The 16033-nt window shown below is 38.1% G+C and overlaps 1 pseudogene; it reads left to right on the forward strand.

Annotated features, from left to right (window-relative positions):
- The window catches only part of LOC108704208, a 32633-nt pseudogene extending 17527 nt beyond the window's left edge, over positions 1-15106 (forward strand).
- The last annotated feature ends 927 nt before the right edge of the window (positions 15107-16033 follow it).

Genomic DNA, 16033 nt, shown 5'->3' on the forward strand with positions numbered 1-16033 from the left:
ATACAAGCTTGGATTTAAGCTTTTGTAACAACTAGGGGCAGATTTACATATAGTCGAATATCGAGGGTTAATTAACCCTCAATATTAGACTGCCGAATGTAAATCCTTCGACTTTAAATATTCGATCGAACGAAAAATCGTTGATCGAACGATTAAATCCTTCGAATCAAACGATTCAAAGGATTTTAATCCATCGATCGAACGATTTTTCTACGATCAGAAAATTGCTAGGAAGCCTATGGGGACCTTACCCATAGGCTAACATTGCACCTCGGTAGGTTTTAGGTGGCGAAGTAGGGGGTCAAAGTTTTTTTAAAGAGACAGTATTTCGATTATCGAATGGTCGATAATCAAACGATTTTTAGTTCGAATCGTCCGATTTGAAGTCGTAGTCGAAGGTCGAAGTAGCCAATTCGATGGTCAAAGTAGCCAAAAAAAACATTCGAAATTCAAAGTTTTTTTTATTCTATTCCTTCACTCGAGCAAAGTAAATGTGCCCCTTAGTATTGATCAGGCAGCAGACGGATGAGGTCAGGAGGGGAACGGGAGGTGTAAACAAACAACCCATGGTTTATATAATTTGTCTAGTCTCTGAAGCCAATGTGGTCATAATAATATTACCTATCCTAGAAATATTAATAAACAATAGTTCTTTGACAGAGATGGTGGTTTATTAGCAACGATATGGCTGCTGTCAGATTAAGTGTCATAATCTATTTAGACTGTTTACAATTCAGGAAGTGGTGTACATTAACCTTAACCCTAACAACACATTTCAGTACATGTTTTTACTGTCTTTGCCCAGTTTTTTCTTTTTTGGCAGGTATAATAAAACATGCATGACTTATTACACCACTTAAAAGTTCCTGATTGCCAAGTATGTGGGACCCCTATTTTCATTATTTCCCATTTTGAAGATGTTAACCCAGCAGTAACTTCATGCAAAAAAACTGACCAATTAGAATCCTAGCACTATGTCAGGCATATTTCTGTTATCTTACTTACAGAGATAATGATGCTGTTATTTTGTTGTTTTCTTCATTATATAACACTGGGATTACACATGGGGATAAAGGACAGACTTGTTCAGTGCTATGAAACTGTGTTTAATGCTTCCAGCTGCAACTGTAACAGGGAGACAGGATGATACAGGTCAGCTGGGATTCTCATTGGAGGATTGTATGAATGCTGGCTGGGGAGATGTGGGGAAAATTGTTGGAAAAGCTTTATTGAGCAATATTACTTTAAGAATACAGCCCCGATGTTGATGGACTACAGCTCCCAGCATGCCTCAACCTTTATTTAATTATATCTTACATTTGTAGGGACCCGTAGAGTTAATCCACGGTTTAGAGGGTTAAGGGCCCCTCCCCTGAGCCTCATGGCTTGAGATATGGGTTTTCTGCTTGAATTTTCCAGGGGCAGAGCCTTTGGATTGGTGCACATGGCTAATCCCAAAAGGAACCACAAGGTGGTGCTGTGCAACCCTATAAAAGATGATGCCATGTGCTCTGTCAGCCATTACAGTTCAGGTTACAGTGACTGTTGCAGATATTTGTTTCACTTGGGATAGAGTGACAACACCGGCAAAATGTAGGCCTTTAATGGAGTATGATAGGCCTGCCAAAGGCTGGGCAGGATCCTCCAGTGCCTGCAGGGGCGTAACTACAGAGGAAGCAGACCCTGCGGCTGCAGGGGGGCCCAGGAGGTATAGGGGCCCCATGAGGCCCTAATTAACGAGCAATTTCAATATATATTGGTAAAAAAGGGCAACCTGTGGTTATGTTGGGGGCCATAAAATGAATTTGCTGTGGGGCCCAGTAACATCTAGTTACGCCACTGAGTGCCTGGGTAACTCAACTGAGATGGTTTGGAGTTTGGATGCCGGATTTCTGTATTCACCTTTTGGAGATGGGTGAGAGATGCAGTTCAGCATGGATGTCGTTTTGTGCTCGCGCTATAGACAGTGCTGGGAGCTATGAATGGAGGATCAAACAAGCTGCATGTGTTTCATGGAATGGATTCATCGCTGTGGATGCCTGCTCCAGCTCTGGATGAGCCTACCCATCTGTGTGAATCCCCAGGGTAAGGTGTGCCATGGGGAGGGTAGAAAAAGAGAGGATCCAGGATGGTTTCTGTTTATGACACAGGCTGTTGTTGATGCCTGCCACGAGGGAGCCAGTACCTAACCGGAGGGAAAGATATTTTGGGCTGTAGCACTACCTGGGACCAAGTGTACTCTTTTGGGGACAAGGGATGGAACTCTTTGGCTGCCAGAAGGAGTAGTGCGGGACTTTGCCTGGCAAGGAGGTGTCAGGATTGGACTTGCATAGGTTCCCATGGGAGTGGGTCATTTTATATGATGTGAATGTGTTTTACTTTCCCTTTAATAGTACACTTGTTTTATATAAAGTTATATTGTTATATAATAAAGTGTGTGGGTGATTTGTTTCCTAATGGGAATATCCTCAGGAGTATTCCAGGAACCCATTAGGTGGAGGCACTGCCAGAGAAGAGTTTTCCCAGTACCTTTCAACTTGCAAAGGGAACTCAGGACCCGAGTTGGTATGCTGGTACAACCTTGGCACCAGGGGGGTCGCCAAGAGGGTGTTACACATTATTCTGAGATTAGTAGTCCAGCAACCACAAGTGTGGTTGAGCAGTGTTGAGCAGAGCAGTGCAGTGCAGTGGTCTCACTTCCAGAAAAGCCATCACTGGTTTTACCTGGCAAAAAAATAAATATAGTATATAAGTATATACATATAAGTACAGTCATACGAAAAAGTTTGGGAACCCCTCTTAATTCTTTGGAGTTTTGTTTAGCATTGGCTGAGCTTTCAAAGAAGCAACTTCCCTTTAATATATAACATGTCTTATGGAAACAGTAGTATTTCAACAGTGACATAAAGTTTATTGAATTAACAGAAAATATGCAATATGCATCATAAAATTACGTGCATAAATTTGGGCACCCCAACAGGGATATTACATCAATACTTTGCTGAGCCTCATTTTGCAGATGTAACAGCCTCTAGACACCTCCTATAGCCTTTGATGAGTTTTTGGATTCTTTGACCATTTGTCCATACAAAATCTCTCCAGTTCAGTTTAATTTGATGGCATGCCGACAGCCTGCTTCAAATCATCCCATAGATTTTGACAGTAGGTAGCAGGTGTTTTTCTTGGAATGCAGTGTTCTTTCGCCATGTAAAGCACTTTTTGTTATGACCAAATAACTCAATTTTTGTCTCATCAGTTCAAAGCACTTTGTTCCAAAATGACTGCAGCTTGTCTAAATGAGCTTTTCCATACAACAAGTGACTCTGTTTGTGGTGTGAGTGCAGAAAGGGCTTCATTCTCATCACCCTGCCATACAGATGTTCTTTGTGCAAATTGCACTGAATTGTAGAACAATGTACAGATACTCCATCTGCAGCAAGATGTTCTTGCAGGTCTTTGGAGGTGATCTTTGGGTTGTCTGTAACCATTCTCACAATCCCCCGCATATGCCGCTCCTGTATTTTTCTTGGCCTGCCAGACCTGGGTTTTACAGCAGCTGTTACTAATGGATGGAGGGCACGCCAATACAGCAAAAAATATTCTGAGAAACAAAATGTGAGGTGCAGAAACCAGAGAGTTACCCCTACATAGAGTAACTGAATACAATACAATTTGTCTATGGGTTCACACACTCAAAAGTAAAAAAATCAGAAGCAAGAGTTGTATATATATATATATATATATATATATATATATATATATATATATATATATATATATATATAATAACAATCCATGGAGAAGTCAGCACTCACGTAACATGGTATAAGCGTGCCTGGGTGCAGTGTCCAAAATATTTAGAATTACAATTCAACAAAGAAGGTCCGCACTCTCAGGTCTTAAAAATCAAAAATGGTTTTTTTAAAAAGACTAACGTTTCGGCCTCTCCGAGGCCTTTCTCAAAGTACAGATTGGTATACAATGATCATCATCATCATCATCACTATGCGTCAAGTACTAGAGTTGTGAAAGTTTACATATAAAACACATTCAAATTCAAAACACTTTTATATTAAACACCCCAATTCCACTGAATAAGGAAATAAAAACATACTAAGTAACAATATAATTTGTAACTTCTTGTTATGCAACGCACAGTCAACCTGGCTGTATTGTTAATGTTACAAAGTATAAAATTTGAGTATAGGTGAAAGGTCTGATTTACAAGATCCCCCAATTGCAATAACCATAGATACATAAAGACTAAAACATGAAGTCTAAAACATAAATGCAAGCCCTCAAGCAGGTCAGGTGTCCGTACTATACCTTAATCAATGCAGCACTAACCCTCTCACTTCAGTATGCCGTTGTATTTTTACAATGAACCCATTGTTAATATATAGTGTAGGTGCCGATAAAGTCACCATCTTCCCATCATTGAGAAGTGTGTAGTGTGTCTATAATGTGACAACCAGTACCTGTTATATAACCCCTTGTGTTGGGAATGTTAACCCTTAGTGTGGACACTACCCCTGTTTCCAATCTGTCCCATAGCTTTTATGAACAGCCATATATACTACAAATGTGCATACAATTTAAGTGTCACGCTACTCAGACTAGGGGGCAGATTCACTAACTTCGAGTGAAGGATTCGAATGAAAAAAATTCGAATTTCGAAGTATTTTTTGGGTACTTCGACCATCGAATTGGTTGAATTCGTTCGAATTCGAACGAAATCGAACGATTCGAAGTAAAAATCGTTCAACTATTCGACCATTCGATAGTCGAAGTACTTTCCCTTTAAAAAAAACTTCGACCCCCTACTTCGGCAGATAAAACCTACCCAAGTCAATGTTAGCCTATGGGGAAGGTCCCCATAGGCTTGCTAACCTTTTTTTGATCGAAGGATTTTCCTTCGATCGTTGGATTCAAATCCTTCGAATCGTTCGATTCGAAGGATTTAATCGTTTGATCGATCGATCGCAGGATTAGCGCTAAATCCTTCGACTTCGATATTCGAAGTCAAAGGATTTCAATTCGAGGGTCGAATTTCGAAGTATTTTTAACTTCGAAATTCGACCCTTAGTGAATCTGCCCCTAGATGTGTATCTAGTTAGATGTTCAATAATAATAGAAGTGTACAGGATAAAAAATAACAAATATATAAAAAATACATAAAAGATAATACCCAAAAGATAAAAAGTAAAAAATAAAAAATGAAAAAGTCACCATACTGTGTGGAAAATTCCCAAAATTTGTGAGACATGTGATTCAGTCCAAAAGTTCATATAGTCAAAAAACCATTTGATAGAAATAGATATTTTCATCTGGGTTATTGAGGTTTGTGGCTTGCACTTGTGGGCGTCGAGACTGTAGTTGTTACAAGGGTGAGTATTATCTCATCAATTCATTACATATTAGCAGATCGAACAGTACACACTCCACGACTCCCGTCTCACGGAGCAAAGAGTGGACCTCCCGCAGTGTATGGGCAGCACCGCCCCTTCCAACCCGCACCACAGAGTTCGACCGCCACATCCCGACCGGGGAGCAGATGTCAACCGCGGCCCCACCGCACAGAACAAACCGGGACCCGGTATATATGGCACACCCAAGGACACCAATGATCGCCGACTCCAGATTTTAGAATACTCACGCGCCATTGTATGGACGCAGCACTGTAGCGGAACATGTCAATCTGTATCTTATGGTGCAGTTTTCATGGCTTCTGGCGCCATGTGTACGGAAAGACTTGTTGTAACACCATCCTTATAGCGGGTCATGCAGAACTGTGTCCGTGGGTCAATACCTGTAACTTGAGTCCTCGTGTCTGCGGTGCCAGGTATATCTGCTGTGTGTATATGCTGCGGTTACTTCTTGTAATCTTTAAATGCAGAGGGAGTCTTGTAGGGGTCAAGAACAAGTCAGAACTGGAGAGCCTTGCACCCGAGGTAGGACCTTTGTGGTCCGAAACATGTAGTGTTTCAATAAAGAAATACAAACTACATTGGAAGGCTCTCCAGTTCCTACTTTTTTTGGCTATGATAGTACATGGAGGTGGATACTCCAGCAACTGTTGACGAGCCTTAAAAAAATCGAAACAATTTAAACTGGTGGATTAACAAGGAATACATTGTTTATTGTATCACTTTCCATAATTTGGTCCTTCATACCTTGTCTATAGTGATGGGCGAATTTGCTCCGTTTCGCTTCGCCGAAAAATTCGCGAATTTCGCGCGAAATTCGCGAAACGGTGAAAAATTCGCGAAACGGCGCCGGTGTCTCGTTTTTGACGCCGGCGCCCGTTTTTGACGCCGGCGCCCGTTTTTCCGACGCCGGCGCCCGTTTTTGGCGGCGGCGTCCGTTTTTCGGAAAAAATTTTTTTGACGCCGGCGAATTTTTTGACGCGAATTTTTCGCGGGCGATTCGCGAATTTATTCGCTGGCGGCGAAACGCGCAAATTCGCCGCGAATTCGCGCCTGGCGAATAAATTCGCCCATCACTACTTGTCTATTAAAAAATAATTTAAACATGAATTAAACCCATTAAGATTGTTTGCCTCCAAGAAATATACCGTATATACTCGAGTATAAGCCGAGTTTTTCAGCATCCAAAATGTGCTGAAAAAGTCTACCTCGGCTTATACTCGAGTCAGTGGGCAGTAGCTGAGATTGCAGTCACTTTTAATCATTCCTATACAGTTCGCTTGGGGAGAGACTGCAATATCACACAGTGCCCTCTGTTGGTTATATGAAAGAATAACAGTGCGCCCTCTGTTGGTTATATGAAAGAATAACAGTGACTGCAATATCACACAGCGCCATCTGTTGGTTATATGAAAGAATAACAGTGACTGCAATATCACACAGCACCCTCTGTTGGTTAAATGAAAGAATAACAGTGCGCCCTCTGTTGGTTATATGAAAGAATAACAGTGACTGCAATATCACACAGCGCCATCTGTTGGTTATATGAAAGAATAACAGTGACTGCAATATCACACAGCACCCTCTCTTGTGTTTATACGAAAGATTAACAGTGATGGCAATATCACACAGCCCCCTCTGCACATGGTAGTGGGACAGTGGGACAATGCACACAGTAATCCGTTTGGCAATTCTCTGTCACCAACAACTTTGCAAAGAAGTCCAGTTGATCGCTGGGGGGTCGCTTTGGCAGAATGTGCACTGCTGGGAGACAGGGCTGTAGTTGTGTCTAGGCTTATACTCGAGTCAATAAGTTTTCCCAGTTTTCGTAGGTAAAATTAGGTACCTCGGCTTATACTCGGGTCGGCTTATACTCAAGTATATACGGTAAATATTTTAGTTGGAGTCAAATACAAGGTACATTCTTTTTACTACAGGGGGAGGGAAAATAATTTAAAACATTTTTAGAGATTTGCTTATAATGGAATCTATGGCCTCCTCATGATTCAGAGCTTACTGGATAAGGGTTTCGGGATAATGAATCTAATACCTGTATTTCTTTGAAATATCTATTATATTTTGACCCGCACCCGACCCTAACCCGCCCCCTCCCAACCTGCTCCCAGCCAGGACTGCCATTCCCCTCTATTTATAGACCCGCCCCGCAGTGAAATCACAAAAGGGACAGGCGCAAGTCTATAAATTTAGGCGCCGGAAGCAGGCAGTGCTAGGCTGCAGGAAGGGAGAGCAGGAGAAGAGCTCAGCCTGGATGTGCACACAAGCTGAAAACAAGCCTATTAGGTTTATTTCATGTTTACATGATTTTCTAGTAGACAACCATCTTTCTCTTCATTCTGTCTTCATGCAGCAGTTGGGTGTCAGATGAATGATCCAATATATCTTATAGGGGGCTCCCTTTCCTAGCAGATGTATCAGAGCTCACTAAAATAACTGATTCCACTACAAACAAAATCTAACAAAATAACTGCCTTTTGCACAAATCTGCATATAGAGAGACATGATGTCTGGTGATTTTAATAGAGTGAGCTCTAATACATCTTCTAGGCAAAAGGAGCTCCCCTTTAAGATAAATTGGATCATTCATCTGACACCCAACTTCTGCATGAAGACAGAATGAGGAGAAACAGATGCTGAGAGAGGAATAGTGAAGATAAACTTGATTATTTCAGAAATGGTACAGAAAGTTTATTATTTCAGTATGCCGAAGCTAATATTACATTTTCATTTTGTGATAGTTCCCCTTATAATATAATCCAATAATAGACTGAGTGTGTTATCATTGCAAATAATTGCCTCCAGGGGCAAATAATTATATAACCTTTTTTATCTTCATTCTTCTATCCTATATTCTTATCTCCATGAGGCAACAACAAATACTACAGAAAATATTCTAAAACCCAGAGTGTAAGCTTATAGCATCCTTGCATATATTATCGCATTCTATGTGTCTGTCTTGACTATAGATGTGGTAGCTACCCATTCCGTAGAGTGCTGCAAACAATTGGTGCCTAGATAATAAAGCCAATATACTGCACACTTATACATGTGTAGACTGGAGATGGCAGTGTTCTGCCACTTCTACCTTGTTCTGTTCTGTGCAGAAAAATTAAAGGGATTTTATGCAAATATTCCACGTATCGGTATGCTAAGCATGTACACCTGTTCAGAAGTTGTTATACGAAATAAAGATTAAGTTGATATGAAAAAGGTCTTCACTTAAACAAAAAGCTTTTCTAGACCAGCACATTCATTAAAATACCAAATGTTTAGAAATGACTGTACTAAAAGCAGAGATAAAAGGCCTTTTTTCATGCAACAAAAGCAGCTTTGTCCTAACCTAAAGAACATCTCTCATAGCAACCTTTTAAAACAGAGAGATGCATGAAATCTGCCACAAAAGTGTGCGCTCTGTTCATGTAAGAACTTTCCTTCTTGTTTCTGGGTATTGGGACGGCAAAGCCATCAGTGATCCTAAAACAACTTAACCTGCTGACACATAGGAAGAAGTGCCCATGAGTTTGTGTAATATCTTTGGTATTTGGTATGACTGCCAAGGGATGATTTGGCTAATGAGGTGAAGTGCCAGACTGCAAAAAAAATTCCTTTTTGCAGAGTTTGATACATTTTAACTCACAAACTTTTTATTAGGAGTCTAAATATTGGGGTAATATTTGCAAGATTTACCATTTTGTAGCTTATAAATGTGCAGTGCCAACTAGATGCTCTAAAGATTAAATTGATTAATGCATTTTAAGCTAAATACTGACACCTTTTCCTGGTTTTAATAAAGGTAGCTATTAAAATACATATAGTTATCCCTCTAGTGAAGAAATATGAATTTAGACTTTTGAAAGATGAGTTTTAAAGGACAATGAAAGTCTAAAACAGAATAAGGCTAGAAATGCTATATTTTGTATACTAAACATAACCATGAACTTACTGCACCACAAAGCCTAATCAAACAAATAATTTATGCTTTCAAAGTTGGCCACAGGGGGTCACCATCTTGTAACTTTGTTAAACATCTTTGCCTGACCCTGCACATGCTCAGTGTGGTCTGGGCTGCTTAGGGATCGTCATAAACAAAGATGCTTGAATTCTGCATGGCTGGGAAGTAAGGCGGGGGCTCCCCCTGCTGTTCATAAGTATGATTGTTTCCCTGCTCAGCAGTTAGGGACCATCTGACAATTCCTATCCACAGCAGTAAATGAAGGGAGAATTTCACTGCATACAGTCAGGTTTCTTACAAAAAAGAATGGTTGTGGGTGCACACCTGAGGCCAATTTCAAAAAGTCTAATTCCCTGTCTCAATGATTCAAGTAAAAATGCTAGTGCATATAGTTTTGAAACAGGGTTTTTTAGTTACAAAGTTATGATCATAAAATTGATAAGCCACCATACCACGTCAAGGTAAACCCCATACGGTGGTCTTTTTTGTATTTGTAATTGCTGGGAGCTATGGCTAAGCTCCATGTGGTTTGTTGCACCCTCATACCCACCCTTTTAGATTTTTGGTGGTCCTATTGTCCCTTTAATTATTTGCTTTGGTTTGTGCAATCACTCTCCCTTAAAAGCCGAAAATGCTAGCGGCATGGGAGGATCTAGCCTGAAGGCAGTCTCTCCCATTTAAAAGCCGCATAGCAGTTGGCGGGGGAGGATTTAGCACACAGTTTAAAACCAAGGCATAGGAGTTGTTCACATGAAGTAATGCTATTAAGAAGAGAGGTAGTAAGATACCTATTTTACTATGATTAAAGGTAAACAAGTTAGGGACCACCGTATGGGGTTTACCTTGACGTGGTATGGTGGCTTATCAATTTTATGATCATAACTTTGTAACTAAAAAACCCTGTTTCAAAACTATATGCACTAGCATTTTTACTTGAATCATTGAGACAGGGAATTAGACTTTTTGAAATTGGCCTCAGGTGTGCACCCACAACCTTTCTTTTTTGTATTTATAAAAACGGTACACATATTTTAATTAAAGTATATTGGATATAGGTTTCTTTTTCATTAAAGAAAGTAAAAATGGGATTTTATTTTTTTTTTGCCTTTCCTTGTCCTTTAAAGAAAGAATGCCTATAAGAATTAACAAAATTAACTTTGGACACTATTGAAGTTTGAAATATTTTTATCTGCAAAAACTAAACTTACTAATAGTCCTTGAACTATAACCCTACTAATCTCAGCACCTCATACTCTGAGGTTTTTTTTTGCAGTTTTAAAAACTAGACTAGAGAAGTGGATGGAAACATGTACGTCCACCATGCAGTTCAAGGAGTCAGTTCCAGCAACAGGGTTCAGTGCAGGGAGTCAGAAGCATGGTAAAAATGTCTACTGTCCATGGCCTAAGGATATATTGCTTTCATGCACTTCTGAAGCTTGAGTGCAGGTAGTCATTGGGGTAGTATATGCTTTGAAGGGACACAATTCTGTCCTACAAAGAATGTAAAATTTTGCACGATAATATTGCATCCATCTATTAGCCACCCACTTATGGTGGAATAAATATATAATTGGGCCAGTATATAAAATTTTAGAGGGACCCACTAATTGGTCAGCCTGTATGTTTCCACTTTCCATATGATTAAAGTTGAAGACCTATGTAGAATCCTTAGTTTCTGTAATGAATATCCTCTTGATGTCATGATATTATTAAGAAAAACATGGCAGTTAGCACCTGTTATAGGGGCCGATTCACTAAATTCGAGTGAAGGATTCGAAGTAAAAAAACGTCGAATTTCGAAGTATTTTTTGGGATACTTCGACCATTGAATGGGCTACTTCGACCTTCGACTACGACTTCGAATCGAAGGATTCAAACTAAAAATCGTTCGACTATTCGACCATTCGATAGTCGAAGTACTGTCTCTTTAAAAAAAACTTCGACCCCCTACTTCGGCAGCTAAAAGTTACCGAAGTCAATGTTAGCCTATGGGGAAGGTCCTCATAGGCTTTCCTAAGTTTTTTGGATCGAAGGATATTCCTTCGATCGTTGGATTAAAATCCTTTGAATCGTTCGATTCGAAGGATTTAATCGTTCGATCGAAGGAATAATCCTTCGATGGTACGATCGCAGTATTTGCGCTAAATCCTTCGACTTCGATATTCGAAGTCGAAGGATTTTAATTCCTAGTCGAATATCGAGGGTTAATTAACCCTCGATATTCGACCCTTAGTGAATCAGCCCCTAAGTGTGGTCTTTTAGTTTAGTACTATTTAACATTATAGTTTATTTTAGTCATAACTTTGTGGACAGGTATTTGGCCCACTGACCTGTAAAATGCCACAGGAGTATGTTCAAGCTGCTGAGGCCAACGTTAAAAGAGGCATTTTCTCTGCCAGTGCATTTTCACAAGCGAAGAAAAGCCCATCCATACCAGTAACACTTTGCATTGAATATAATGGAACATACACCTTTTTCACAACACCTGGTGAGATTCATCGTAGGCAGTTTTAGGCACTGTCATTAGTCTTATCTGTCAATAAATTGCCAATAGAAAGCACCTCTGCGGGAAGGAGTAAAATACTTTTTTTTTGTAGATTTGGATCCTATACTCAGTGGGTTGTCTGCTCTCCATGAGCTAAGAGCTATTTCTGATGGCTCAGCTGCAGATTTAAGCATAGCACAGTTTGCTTTTGCTCAGAAATGCCAATGTAGCACCTTGTACATCTACAGTTTCCAAGATTAGAAAAATTGTAGATATTTTAGTGTTTTAATGCTCCTAATCATTCTGTAATTGCTTTTTTGTTTTACTATCTTAACTTTTGTGAAAGAAATGAGAATGTTTAAAAAAAACGTTGCCTGTTCGTTGCTTTCCTTTCTTCTTAATACAGTTTTCAGGTAAAAGTGAATGTTCTTGAAACATAAGAAGAGCTGTGCTTATCACATTTGTTCCAGTTTCCTTGGATCCACAGTCATTCCATTCTGTCTCACTTATCTTTAAATAACACTCCGTTTTAAGGAGAAGTTGAACACAAAGGTTGCTTTTTTACTTTATTTTCACTGCTTCCCTGCTTCATAAATCATATTGCCATATCATATTATTACACCTCTGTGCCTTTTAGTTCTTGTGGATGGATTGCAAAAGTTTTACTTGGAAGTGTGTTCTTCTCTCACAAAAATCTCAAGTGTCTATTATTGTGTACAATTATATAAGAAGATACACAATGCATACATTATACAAAGAAAGAATTACACCACAGGGTCATTTAAATAGGTTTTTTTTTTCTCCCAACATGGGAAAATCTCTATGAAAAAAGAATCTCACTACAAAACATAAACAGCATAAATAATGTTTGTTGTAAAAGATATCTCAACATTTTATTATTATACCAATAGATATCTGTTGGTAAAGCCCCAAAGTAAATATATTCATATTCATTCATAGTGGCATGAATTTGTTCTTAACATTAATCCGGATAAACTGTAGTTATAAACTGTAGTTATAAACAGAAACGGAAAATAAATAGATGGAAACTTAGCTGTGAAACTAGCAAATCGCTATGTATAAAATAAAAAGGTGGGGGTTATTTATCAAGATCCAAATTTATCTCATTATTTTCTGAAATATACTCAGACCAAATCTCACAGGTTTTTTTCCCCTTATTTATCAATACATTTTCCCAAAAAAATCCAGTGCGGGAAAAAAAACAATTTTTTTTTCAAAATCTTATGAAAATTCAAATCGTACAGATCTTTTTAGATTTTCTGCCCGAGAAATCAGATTTTTTGGGGGGATTTTTTGAAAGCCATGAAATCTTTGGATTATTGCACGAAACCCAGCGCAGATCAGGATATCTTCAGGACTTCTCTCATTGACTTATATACCACTCGGTAGGTTTGAGATACTGGATTTTAGGATTCAGAATTTTCCATCCTCGGGGTATAATAAATCCCAAAAAATTTAATTCAATGCAATGTAGTTCAAGATTGGTCGAATCCATGGAGCTATTTTTATTAGACTGAACACAGTACACAAGGACATAAAAACCATAACAATTTTATATCAAGTGTAAGAGCCAGGTAACTTGAAACTGTTTAAATTCTACTGATCTACTGTATCTAGAAAAGTTTCCCCTAACTTTAAGGGGAGCTCTGAGGGTGGACATTCCCTTCCCTTGAACGCCAGAGTTCACCCCCAACTTTCTCTAGAAAATTTAATTTTCGATTCCTGTGTTATGCCAGTATTATTACAAAGCTCTCTAAGGGGATCCAAATTCTTGCCCACTATGAGTTGGGCTATAATTTATTTCAATAAAACAGTAGATTCTACCTAGATAATGTTCTGTAAATCCTATTAGTAATTCATAAACCTTCATTAGGTACAGCCTCACAAACTTTGGTCATATTGTGTATATGCCCTATATGAAACCTTCAGTCCCTACATTAAATAGAGGTATGGGATCTTTGCCCTGAACCCCGTTATCCAGAAAGTTCTGAATTACAGAAAGACCATCTCTGACAATTTCCATTTTATCCAAATAATCCAATGATTACCTTTTTCTCTGTAATAATAAAACAGTACTTTGTATTTGATCCCAACTAAGATAAAATTAATCTTTAGAGGCGAAACCAGCATACTGGGTTTATTAAGGTATGAAAATTCAAATTGCTGAGAGATCAGTTATCCAGAAAACCCCAGGTCCTGGGTATTCAGGATAACTGGTCCCATAAGTGTATGCAATTTTGAGACTTGTTTCAATAAATATTTATATGATGCATTTATTCTTAACTTTGCCTGTTGACTCATTAGAATTCCTACTTTTACTGGTTATAGATTATAAGTTGACCATCTCAATTACTCAACAAATTCTCCTCAAAATTTTTGGGCAAATACCCAACCAAATACAAAATCTTAAATTATATGGGGCATATTTATTAAACAGTGAAGTTAGAGATCACCACAGTCCACTAGAGTGAAATCCCACCACTCTCTGTTCATTTCTATAAGATTTTTAAGAGTATTTATTAATGGGTGAAAGTGAAAGTTCATCATATGATAAATATGCCTTTCAAAATCCCATAGAAATGAATGGAGAGTGGCGGATTTTCACTCTAGATGACTGTGGTGATCTCTAAATTCACTCTTTGATAAATATGCCCCTATATTCAAATTTGGGAATAATAAAAAAAACAGCATCATCATAAATGTCCCATTTGGTTTGGATTAACAATAAGCGACTGATGAAATCTAAATCCTGCAAAAGTGTATCCCAAACCACATGCAGAATTTGAGGCATTCCAAATGTTTCCCTGCGTATTTTGCAAGCTTTATGGAAGCATTTTATTTTTTTTATTATATTGCTTAATTGTATTTTAAAGTGTAACTTCAAGCTATTGTCTTCTAATATCCTCATATTTTCCAACAAGGGGTACTTTATTTATTATAATACACAAGTTTTAGTGAGTCATGTGACAAAAATGACATCACTACTCACCATTTATAACTGATGACATCACTAGTCACCGTTTATAAGGATATAATTTACAAGATATTCATGGCTTTTGTGTATTATATGGATATAATACACGATTTGGATTGTATCATTTGGATTTTGATCAGGCTACCCTTCCAAGGACACCTTACCGTTCAGCGATAAAATACAGCAATGTTGTAAAAGGGTATGGATTAAGAGGAGAGGCAGATAATTAAAGGACCAATGACATCAAATCAGAAATTGATTCATTTAAAGGGGTCATAAACCCAAATATAGCATGTTGGCAAATGAAAGCAATTCCAATATATATATATATTCATTACAGATGTTCAATAATTTTACTGTATATAAATATTATTGAAAGCAATACCCTTTGTTATTCCCCTCGGCTGGAACTCTATGCACCAATTAAACAAAATTGCTGATTGTATGTTTCATCTCTGTTTCATCGCTATTTTCTGATGTCACCACCTATTGAAAGGGGCCATATGAACAAATGTAAAAAGTAAAAAAATTATGTACAACAGAATATGTGTAACAGGGTGTCATTGTCCCTTCCAATAGTAACTCCAAAGATTTTCATATAGCCTTTACAAAGAGAAAATATAAATCTTTGCCTTCATAGGTATTTGCATGTATGAGCATAGGGAACTTGTAATACCACCCTAAAATAACACATTTCTATTTTATCATATGACTTGTTTGGGAAAGGATGTTACCAAGATTCTTTGCTATAAGAATAAGAAGTGCCAGAATGACTTTAATAATTATCAAATAATTAGGTAGAAATTAAACTAATTACCTGCTGCAAAGTACTGTTTGTTCTATTCAGTATAGCTATACAAATGTGGTCATTTGCTAACAGATAAATGTTACAAACAGAGTATATATCATTTTTACATTTCTATAATTTACTTTAACTTTTTAAATCCTGTAAATGTGTTAAATACAGAATTTTTCCAAGCAATAACAATAAATACCACTGTAAAAATAGTTTTAGACCTTTTTTAAGTCACCTAATAAATGTGTATTGCATAAGGAAACCCATTTCAGCAACTCTTCATCTACTTTATATGTTACCATTAACTCAATGAAACACCTAAAGCATTGCCAACCCATCCATTTTCCTCCATAAAGTGGTG

The sequence above is a fragment of the Xenopus laevis genome, chromosome 1S (assembly GCF_017654675.1).
Source record: "Xenopus laevis strain J_2021 chromosome 1S, Xenopus_laevis_v10.1, whole genome shotgun sequence".
Lineage (NCBI taxonomy): Eukaryota > Metazoa > Chordata > Amphibia > Anura > Pipidae > Xenopus > Xenopus laevis.